This window comes from Mus caroli, chromosome 8, assembly GCF_900094665.2.
Source record: "Mus caroli chromosome 8, CAROLI_EIJ_v1.1, whole genome shotgun sequence".
Classification (NCBI taxonomy): domain Eukaryota; kingdom Metazoa; phylum Chordata; class Mammalia; order Rodentia; family Muridae; genus Mus; species Mus caroli.
Genome location: NC_034577.1, coordinates 21,337,169 through 21,348,139, shown reverse-complemented (window position 1 = coordinate 21,348,139; position 10,971 = coordinate 21,337,169).

Here is a 10,971-nt window from a genome sequence, read left to right as displayed (position 1 = left end):
AAGTTGGTCCTCAAACCTGCTTTGGTCTCTGACCTGGCTTCACCCTCTGCTGTTGAAAAAAAAAAGGCAGGATTCTTAGGCCTGGGCAGGAGAGGCAGAGGTACAGAGAGATGTGCAGGTTGGACTCCTGTGCCAGGTCAGGGTGGGGGAGGGGCTGAGATGAAACAGTGAGGCCTGTGGTCTCACCGCTTTAACCAGGGGACTGAGTGGGTCAAAGCAGAAATGCATGACCTGGCTCCCTTTCTTGCCATCATGGATGTTAAAGCTCAAAGAGATCCAAGCAGAGGTGGAAATAGGGGTTCTAAACTCTCCGGTAACCCCTGAAAGCTCTAGTATTTCCTTTGGAAGTTATAGAGTGGTGCTGCTTATCTGTTTGGGAGCTAGAGAGAGGAATACATTGAGTTTAGGAAGTGGCCAGTAGCTTGGTTAGTCAGACCACATCAATCAATTCCAGAGCAGATGGAGACAGCCAAGATGCAGGGAGAGTTGCCAAATGGCTTCATATCACTGTGATACCTTCCCTGTCACAGGGCCCCCAATGGAGGAGCTAGAGAAAGTATCCAAGGAGCTAAAGAGATCTGCAACCCTGTAGGTGCAACAACATTATGAACTAACCAGTACCCCGGAGCTCTTGACTCTAGCTGCATATGTATCAAAAGATGGCCTAGTCGGCCATCACTGGAAAGAGAGGCCCGTTGGACATGCAAACTTTATATGCCCCAGTACAGGGGAACGCCAGGGCCAAAAAGTGGGAATGGGTGGGTAGGGGAGTTGGGGGGAGGGTATGGGGGACTTTTGGGATAGCATTGGAAATGTAATTGAGGAAAATACGTAATAAAAAATATTAAAAGATAGATATACTGAGTCTCCGGGATGCAACAGAGACCAATTCTGATTGTACAATTAAATATATCACAGCAACAAGTACTATAAGGAAGACCCAGCAGGTACTGTGTATATACCAGACAAGGTTTAGTCTGGGTGGCCCAACAAAAGCTGCTTAGAGGAAGCCCTATTGAAGCTGAGATCTAAAGAGGGCAGTGGGAAGGTGTTTGCAGGGACAAGCAAAGGAGAAACAGGGTAAGAAGAATCATGTTTCAGGAGAGTCTGCCTGGCTGGAGTGCTCAGGGAAGGACAGCATTCCTGCTAAGCTTGGGAAGGACCCTCAGAATAACCTGTTGAATGAACAATGAACGGGTGAGATATGACTAGAGAGGAAGGTGGTAAGCTGCTCGGGACCTGGCAGGTTGTGCTAAGATGCTGTCTGAAGCCCACAGTGCTTTATAGGACTTCTGCTTTTGTGTTTTGGAGATCTCAACTGCAAAGCGGCAATGAAGCTGAATAGTTAGGTCCCTCTGGCTCGGGGCTTGTTGTGGGATGCAAGGATCATCTATAAAGCGAAGGATGCCAACAGGCTTTTGTTTTGCAGGGAGATCTCCATGTGGGGGCACTTACTTAGAACTGTGGAAATCTGGGGAGGTAAGACCTGGATGGAGGAAGTAGGTCACAGAAGGTGGGTTCTTGGGGTCATATTATCTATGAGTGCCTCGTGTCCTGCTGGCTGCTTTCTTTGCCAACCATGATAAGAACCAGGCTTCTCTACCATGGCTTTTTCGTGAGGGCCCGAATTTCTGAAGCCATAAAATAAATAAGCTAAGTTATTTCTGCCAGATATTTTCACACAAGCGATGGAAAACTAAGGATGCAGTGTTCAAATTAAGCATGCTGGATATGTGATTTAGAATTAGTTAGGGATATTGACAAAGTAGAGGTTTCCGGAGTGCAGGTAAGCAAGACAAGAAATGGCAACCAGGAGGAAGAGACGGGAGAAAGGAAGATAGTTCTGTGGATGGGGTAAAGAGTCAGAGGCTTTAGGAAGGATGCATGAAAGACCAGAGTCTCCGGGATCTGTAGATGATGAGTCCAGACACTTTAGAAGAAGTGGTTAAAGAGGAGTGGGCCAAAGGTATCAACTGTGAAACCAAGGAATTGAGAGTACAAGCTAGGGACCAAGTGTCGCCCTGGGTCAATGTTGCCCTGAGTGATGGCAACACTTGGGGAGGAGAGAGACTGGGAGTTGAGGCCAAGACTCCAGGGATATGATGTGTCTGTAAACCAAGCCAGTGGGGGCAAATAGCATCCAACGAGGCTAGGAGGGGATGGGGACATGGAACTTGTGACAATGAGGGTGTAGAACTAAACAGAGCTCAGCCTGCACATTCAAAGGGAGCAGCCAGGGGTAACCTTGCTTGTCTCATTTGAGTTCACTTGGGTAGTCACCCTCCTGGCACCTAGAAGGCAGGTGATGTAAAGCTTTAAATGGTTCTGTCACATGCATTATAGCAAAAGTAAGCATAACCCAGTGAAGGCCTGTACCACCCGGCACAAGTGTCTTATGGTAGACATGGAGTTTAAGAGCAGGGTCTGGGAGTCATGCTGTTCCTGCCTTGAACCCCAACCCCATCAATCCCTGGATGCAAAGACTTGAATAAGGTTCTTTCCTGATGGAGTAGCACTGGGCCAAGGGTTAAATGAGCTAATCCTGGTAACCAGACTCAGACATGTACCAAGAGAACAGGCTGGTGGTGGCTGTTATAGTCACTAAACAACCGAGGGAGTGGAATGTTCAGAGAGGTCAGGGGATTTGTTGAAGTGACAGATCCCATTCAAATGCAGTCCACTTGACACTGGAGACTTATGTCACTAAGTCACACTGCCACACACACACACACACACACACACACACACACAACCCAAAGGTAACTGCTCAGAAAAGTTCTGTTGGCCTTAGTCAACTCCTAGTAAGTGGGTGGAGGGGTCTGGGTGACCTTTATCCACTCTGTGTATGTGTGGCTGTGTGCATGTACATGTGCGTGTGTGCACACGTGTATGAGCATGTACACATATGAAAATGTTGTGTTCCATCCTTCTTTCCCCAAGATAGAAACTCTTACCAAAGCTACCAAACGTGTAGTAAGGCTAGCAGCCAGCAAAAAAAAAAAAAAACAAAAAAACAAAAACAAAAACAAAAAACCAAAAAAACCAGTGACCCTCCTTTTTCTGCCCCGTCACAACCCTAAGTTTTTCACAGATTCTGGGATATGAACTCAGGTCCTCATGCTTGCTCAATGAACTCTCCTATCCACAGCACCACCTCCCCAGTTCCCTTTATACAGGCTTTCCATGTAATTCCTAACTGGCTTCTAGCAGACAGCACTGGCGATCTGTGGACTCTCGTAGACTCTCCAGTGGCAGTGAAAATAGAAGGAACTCATTCATTCAACTTTCTACTGCCATCTGGTTTCACCGTCCAATCCAGCCATGGGAACTAAGCTAGAGTTTTAGAGCCACATGCAGTTGTAATGGCAACCGGAGCTTCAGAGGATGTCTCAGCTTTATTCCTTCTGTGAGTCCAGTGGTCTGGTTCCATTGGTTGGTCTGCTGTAAAATAAGGACAGCAGTTACCTGAGCGTCTCCTAAGTCTGAGGCGAGTCCCAGATTAGATGATGTAAGGGAAAGTTCTTTAAGTAGGAAAGCACCCTGTCAAGCTGTGGGTAAGGCATGTTTTCCCTGGAGAGATCTGGAGTTGGTCCCAGGAGTCTGGCCTTTTCTTATCATGCGCTCTGTGGGGCCTTGTGGGCAGCTGATCCCTGCTCCTCCTTGTGTTTTCTCAACCCCATCCCATCCTCCGCAGCTGTGAGGTTGTGTACCGGCTCAGCCTCCCCATGGGACAGAAGAATTGACTCCCTAAGTGAGTCGGGAGCTGCCTCTCTCTCTCCATCCCTGGGGCACTGAGCAATGGACTTGCAGAAGAAAGAGAGGTTTCCCTAGTCTCAGCTGCGAACATGACTCAGCTCGTGAATGCTAGGATGAGATGACCTGCCTGGGGATCACCTTTGGGAGCCGGCAGATCTAGCACTGGAAGAAAAGCAGGCCTGAGAGGAGGGTAGATATTATCCTTCCTTTTCTGTACCAGCCCCGGTGGTGAACTGAGGGATGGAGCATTGTCTAGTCTGAGTCAGTCCCTGCTCCTGGAGGCGGTGGACACAGGCAGCTCCAATGTATGCTTCAATGTATGCTGGGATCTGTCATGCATTTCCTCTCTCAGTGGGCTTGCAGCCACCCTGCTGCCTCCAGAAGAGCCTGGCTAGGTTCTCAGGAAGCCAACAGGCATCTTAGTCATGCTGGGGCATGGGAGTCTCTCTCCTTGACTTTTCCAGGAGGACCCGTGGGAACTTTCTCCCACTCTTCCTCCCCCACCCCCCCATCTTTCATGGAATTTAGTAGAAGCAACTGAAACCTCCAAGAGCCATGGGGTGTGGAAAGAATCAGACAAGTCAGGAAGATGGCTTTATCTGAGCACTGACCATAAACCAGTTCCAAGTAACTCCTAACCAGTTCCATTAAAGCCACGAGGAGTCTTGGAACCAAGAGCTTGCGAGCGGGAAGGGATGTAGGCAGTTATTGAGTCTGACCGCCATCCTTTGCTGATGAGGAAGTGACTTGCTCCCAGGCCCGGAGCTAAGTTTTGTTTTTTATGACTAGGAAAGCAATTATCCTGAAGTAATTGTCCTTTGTAGGCAGTGGTGTTTTATGACACACCTGTTTCCCTTGCCAGAGGGATGACAGTCTCTAGAGCCTTGTGGGCCATAGGGGCACTGGGCCAGCTTACCCATTGTGTATCAGCCTTTGGTATATCTGTTCTCGCCGTAAATCCTCCCAGTGTCCTTGTGCGACTCCACGATCCTTCAACTCACAGTGCCTGTCCACCCCTACCTCGTTGCCTTTTGGGATCTTACCCTTTCCAGAATTCAAGGGGTCATCCGGAAAAACAAAACAAAACAAAACAAAAAAGGTTGTCCAATCTCTAATGAGGCGTCCACAGGAAAGGCTTTGGTAATCTTCTACATAAGGAGGCGTTATGATCTAAACTGTACCTGTCATATAAGGGAGGCCTTGAACAGATCCTTCCTGATAACTGTCAAAAGAAACCAATATCGTTGATACCTTGACCTCTGACCTCCAAACTCCAGATCTGTAGTGAATCTGCCTCTGTTGTATAAGTTACCCCATGTGTAGCATTTTGTCAGGCCACTCTAACTAGGTGACATGGTGCTCAACAGTCACCTGGCTCAGGAGTGGTTCCTGTCAGGAGCTGCTGAGGCTGAGGGGCAGGGTTGAGAAATAACCTGACCAATGTCAAGCGAGACATCTGAGTAAAAGGTAGAATGACTGGCGAGCTCTCTGTGAACTCAGAAACCTAGGGCCCCTGGACTCAGGGGACAACTTGTACTTACTGTGGTATATTCTTGTGTGAATTTCTTCACCTCACTGAGTCTCAGTTTCTCTGTCTGTGGGATGGGAAGAATAGTGTCTTTCTGATTTGCCTCACAGGTGGTAGTATTGGTTAGATGATCAAAATGTATGAGTGCTGTGTAGGCACATTAGTGACAGTGACAATGGCTTGCCAGAGAAAATGTTGGTACCTGTGTTAATCAGATTTCCAGCACTGTAACAAAACACTTGAAAACAATTGGCTTAAAAAGGAGGAAGGTTTATTTGGATACTTGGGAGGTATCAGTCTGTGGCCACTCATGGTTGGGCCAATGCTGAAGGGACACTTTATGACAAGGAAGCATGACAGAAAAGCTGCTCACCTGATGATGGCCAAGAAAAAAAAAGAATGAAGGGAAGGGACTGGATTCTGCTATTCCTCTTGAAAGAAAATTAAAATTCAAGGTCCATGACTCATGCGGCTTGCTAGTTAGGAGGGCTTTTGGGGCCTAGAGCAAAGAACAAAGGCTGTAAAGTCATCCCAGGAACCAACTAGCCATAAAGATAGGGAAGACATACAAGAATGTCTGGACTGGCCCGGCGCCTCCCTATCTCCCGCCCTTCTGACATGGGTTAAATGTTAACCAGATGCTCTGCTGTTACCTTGCTCTGCACATACAGTTTGCTGATGTTCAAACTGTCCAATTGTGTGAAGCCACGCCAATTCTTCCCCTACCCCCACTCTTTTTCTATATAAACCTCTAACTTTTGAGCCTCGTGGTCGACAACCTCTGTCTCCTGTGTGAGATACATGTCTGCCCGGAGCTCCGTCATTAAACTACCTTGTGTGTTTGCATCAAGACGGTCTCTTGTGATTCCTTGGGTGCGTGCCTACTCGGGACTCCAGTGGGGATTTCCCCACTAGGTTCTTTCACTCTCAAGGGCACACCTCCTACGACATGAAAACCTCCTACTAGGGTCCACCTGTTAAAGGTCCCATCATATTCTAATAGCACCGAGTTGGGACCAAGCCATTGACACTTATCCCTTTGGAGGCCATTCCAGAGCCAAAGGATAGCAGAGCCCTTCCTGGCAATGTTACACTGAGCTGAAGGGGGAGCCAAGGTTGCTCTTGAAATGGGAGCTGTCATTACCTGGGCGTAGGCTCTGTACAGAACGTCAGATGGTGTGTGTGTGTGGGGGGGGTCTTCTAGGTTTAAACTATGGAAGGTATGTGGGGTCGAGGTTGCCTTTAGCATCTCGAGAAGTTTGGAAGTAATGGTGGTTATGCTCCTGCCTCTGTGGGAAGCTACTGTGGGCTGACCCTCTAATGAACTTGGACACCAGGAAGTGTTTTGTTGTTGTTGTTGTTTCTTTCACTTGTTTGATTTTGTTTTTTCAAGACAGAGTTTCTGTGTGTAGCCCTGGCTGACTTGGAACTTACTCTGTAGACCAGGCTAGCCTTGAACTCATAAAGATCCATCTGCTTCTGTCTCCTGAGTTCTGGGATTTAAGCATCTACCTCTTCTTCCTGGCTCCAAGCAGCATTGTATGAAGTACACAAGACTGTCAGAACCACCTGTGAGCCAGGTCCAGAGCCTTCTCTGGGCCTTCGGAAGTGACTGGGATGCTGGCCTTCTCCATTCATTAAATGCTGTTCAGATGACCTCTGTGAGTAATGGCCTTGAGCTTATACTCCAGGGAAGGCAACACCAGGATGGAAAGCACTCGAAGTTTCCCAGCTTAGTGGCAGGGTATGGCGGTTGCAAGGATTTGCTCAGTGTACTCTGTGTGTCAAGACCTGAGGTCTGGAAGCACAGGCTGTCCCTGCAGACCACAGGAAAACACAGCAGTCACCACTATTGTCAAGTCAGTCCCAGGCTCAAGGACTAGGCAGGATGCTGGGCCTGCCAGAGAAAGTTGTGTGCATTCCATGTGCAAGATACCTTGCAGGCAGATGGTGCTCAGAGAGGATTCTCCCACTGTAGGAACACACTTTCATGCAGAACACACAGACTCAGACAGACTCAGACAGACAGACAGACACCCCCCCTACATCTGTCCCAGTGCCGATACTTTTCTATAGGGAATCACACAACACACACACACACACACACACACACACTTTACACACATGCTTTATGCTGTGATGTAACTTAAAAAAATATAGTTGGAAAAAAACCAAAACAGATCAAGCTAGAGATCATAGTGGGTTCTCATGTACCCATCTCTCAGATCCAGGATGGTTACCATTTCAAATCGTTTGCTCTGCCTCTCCTCCATGCATTGTTACCTTCCCTCAGCTTTCTCTGAATTTCTCTCCCGGTGCCTCCTCTTTCTTTCCCCTCACAGCAGGCCTGTTGAGTTTTGCCAGGTGGTTATGATTAGCCTCCTTTGACAAAGACAAACCCTGTTTCAGAGAGTCAAAGAAAGTTTCCCAAGGTCCTAGAGTAAGGGATAGCTCAGGCCTTAGTACCTGATGGTGTATTCTCTTCACTAGTCTGTTTCAGCCATATTAGGCTGCTGGCAGGGTGTGTGACTTGTTGGGTCTACAGCCAGTGTGGGGTCACTGGGACTCTTAGTTTACCAGGTTCAGCCTTCCTTTTTTAACCCCTGTGTGTGTCCTGCCCTGCTGTCAGGAACCTCTGACTTGAGGGATTAGGGAGAAAAGGGCAAACTCAGCTCTCTGAGGCCTTTCATCTGTGGCTTCCTTGGATCATGGCTGCGGGATGTTTATGAAACTCTGAATCAATTTGAGGCGCAGAGATTTTCAATCAGGGAAGCAGATTGTGCTGATAGGGTCAAAAGGCCTGTCGCCAGCAAGGAGCTCGGCATCTGACATATTAATTTGAGCTGTCAGAACCAATATGTGTAACAGAGGTGTGGAGGTACAGGCCCTGTTTCTGCAAAGGAGTTGGGGGGAAAAGTGGGGGAAATACCACCCTGGGAGAATATGACATTTCACAGATTCCAGCAGAGCCAGCCCTGCCCTGCAGCTCAGCCTGTGACCACTGTGGCCCCAGTTCACTGGAGAGGGCAGGGGTACAGGCTGGGGGCTGAGAGTGGTGGGAGGCTCTGAGCCTCACAGTAGAGTCCTATTGCTCTGTAGGTAACATTTACTTGGCTTGCCCTAGACAAGCTTTCTCTTCTCTTCTCTGCTGCCACCTGACTTCCAGAGCCCTCTCACTCGCACAGGAGGCAGAGCTGAGCCCCAGCAGGAAGCAATGTTACATAGAGCCCAATGTTACGTACAGCATGTGAGCTGGCTAGCCAGAGTCAAGCCTCTGGGAGGACACCTGCCTTGGCGAAGATCATACCCATAACACACCTTGTGCTCTAAGCGCTGCTTCCTTGTGTCCCATCTCCATCCCTAAAAGGCCCATTACTTTCCTTGGCAGGAGCTGGCTGCTGCTGCTGGTGATTGATTGGAGAATCATGTGAGGATATGGCATATCCGTCTGTCTGTATAGGTAGCTACTATGTAATAAGTCTGAGCATTATGCCTCAGGCTCTCTCATCTTTGGGGTTATACATGGGGATCAGGGTGGACCTGGGAAAGCTCCGTGGTACTTGACCTTCTTATACCAAGTGAATACAAGTGAATGCATGAATGAAGGTCACAGTGTAACCCAGACAGCTGAGTTCAGGGGATGTTGTTCTCATTTCCAGGTATCTCTTAGCTACTGCTGGGCCTGGCTGATTTGGTGAGCTCCATATTTGTGATCACATAAAGAGTTATTCCCCATCTGATAGAACAAATTCTGCATTCGGAAAACTAGCCATACAGATAGCTTTTGTTAGCTCTCAAAAGGTGACAATGTCTTTAATGTGACACCTGGGCAAAGATTCAGAAGCTCAAACACCTGCACACTGCTGAAGTCCCTAGTGGGAGGTGTGTGTGGGGGATTCTGACCCCTGTTAGAATGATTACAAGCCAGTGGCCACCTGGGTCAGCCTCCATAGTGCTGGGCCCTTCCTTGTGGTGATGGCTAAGGTTGACTGTCAACTTGATTGGATTAATAAGTGCCTAAGAGCTAATCAAGGCACATCCTTGGGTGTGTCTGCGTGGGCATCTCCTCAGAGCACTGGATTCTGAGGGTTCTGGCACATTGAACAGGTTTATCCCTTGATGGAGTCATAACATGATATTATTGGACAGCAGTAAAAGGCAAGAAATGGAGGCTTCTGGGGGATGTAGTTCTCTTGGGGTGTCCTTGGAGTCTCCAGCCTCTGTCTTTGTGCCTATTTGTCTACCCTTTGGCCACCACAAAGCTCCTGGATCACAAATCTCTGCTGCCATGATGCAATCCCAAAAAACGTGGGATGTGGGCATTAAGGACAAGATTCTCTGGAGTGTAAGCCAAACAAAATCCTTCCCCGGCCCACTTTTCATGTCAGGTATTTGGTTACAGAGGTAAGAGGAGTAACTCATACCCATTAGGGGGATACCACTTTCTCTGGGCAGTCATATTAGAAGGCTTCCCTCAGACACATGAAAATCCATCTACTCTTGGGTGGGTCTCCTGGCTCATGGTCTAGCCCCTTACCTATCAAATGTGAAACTATTTATAATTACATCTTACCAATAAATTTGACAATCAGACCTTAGCATAGCAATAAGTAAATGAATGAATGGATGGATGAATGAATAAATAAATAGTGTTTGTAAGGAGGTAGGTCACTCAGTTGGTAAGGTGGTTGTCACAGAAGGCAGAGGACACAAGTTTGACCCCAGAACAAACAGTAGAAGAACAAAAAAGGAGGTGTGGTGCCGTGGACCTGTAGCCACAGTACTGGGAAGGCAGAGACAAGAGGGTCCATGGGATGCTCTAAGCATGGCCTACTTGGTAAGTTTCAGGACAGGTGAGAAACCCTGTCCCAAAATAAAATAAAATAAAATAATAAATAGAAAGGAAAAAGGTAGGTAGCACCCGCAGAATAATACCTAAGAGCACATCTATAGACTTGGACATAAATGAATACTTGTGTACATACACACCACTACCACCACCACCACCACCACCACCACCACCACCACCACCACCACACCACTACCTCACAAAGGCCAAGAGAATCAGTAGGCCACTGGGTGCCAGAGCCGTTTAAGCCTCAGGTCTTGACCAGCAAATCTCATAGCTTTCCAGAAAGATGGAGAATGTTCATGAAGCAATGGTAGTCATAGTGACTGTGTTAGGCAGAACATAAAAGTGTATCTCTGGGAATCTCTGCTGATAGTTACAGAAACAAAGAAAAGGATGGAAAGAAATACATCACACATTTTACAAATGATTACCTCTGAAACCTTTAAGCCACAAGGCAGACAGAGCTCTTGAGTCCCTTCACTCATGTCCTCTTAGGGGCTCCTGAAAACCCATCTGTCATGTGAGGCCGAAGAACACATCTATTTATGAAAGTCTCTGTAGTTCTGGTCTTGAATGCTGGCAGATGTCATTAGTGGGGCAGAGGGGAATATATCACTGGGACTGCAGTTTGTGTCTTGATCATCTCTTAAAAGCTCTCATGTTAGAGGCCTGGTCCTCATAGTGCTCCTCTTAGGAGGTGGGGAACCTTTGAGTGCAGGGGCCTAGTGGGAGGTCTTTACATCACTAGGCTGATACTTCTTGAAGGTGATTGTGGAACCAATGTGCTTCCTTGCTACAAGTCCAACTCATGGAGGACTGGAATCTTCCAACTTCA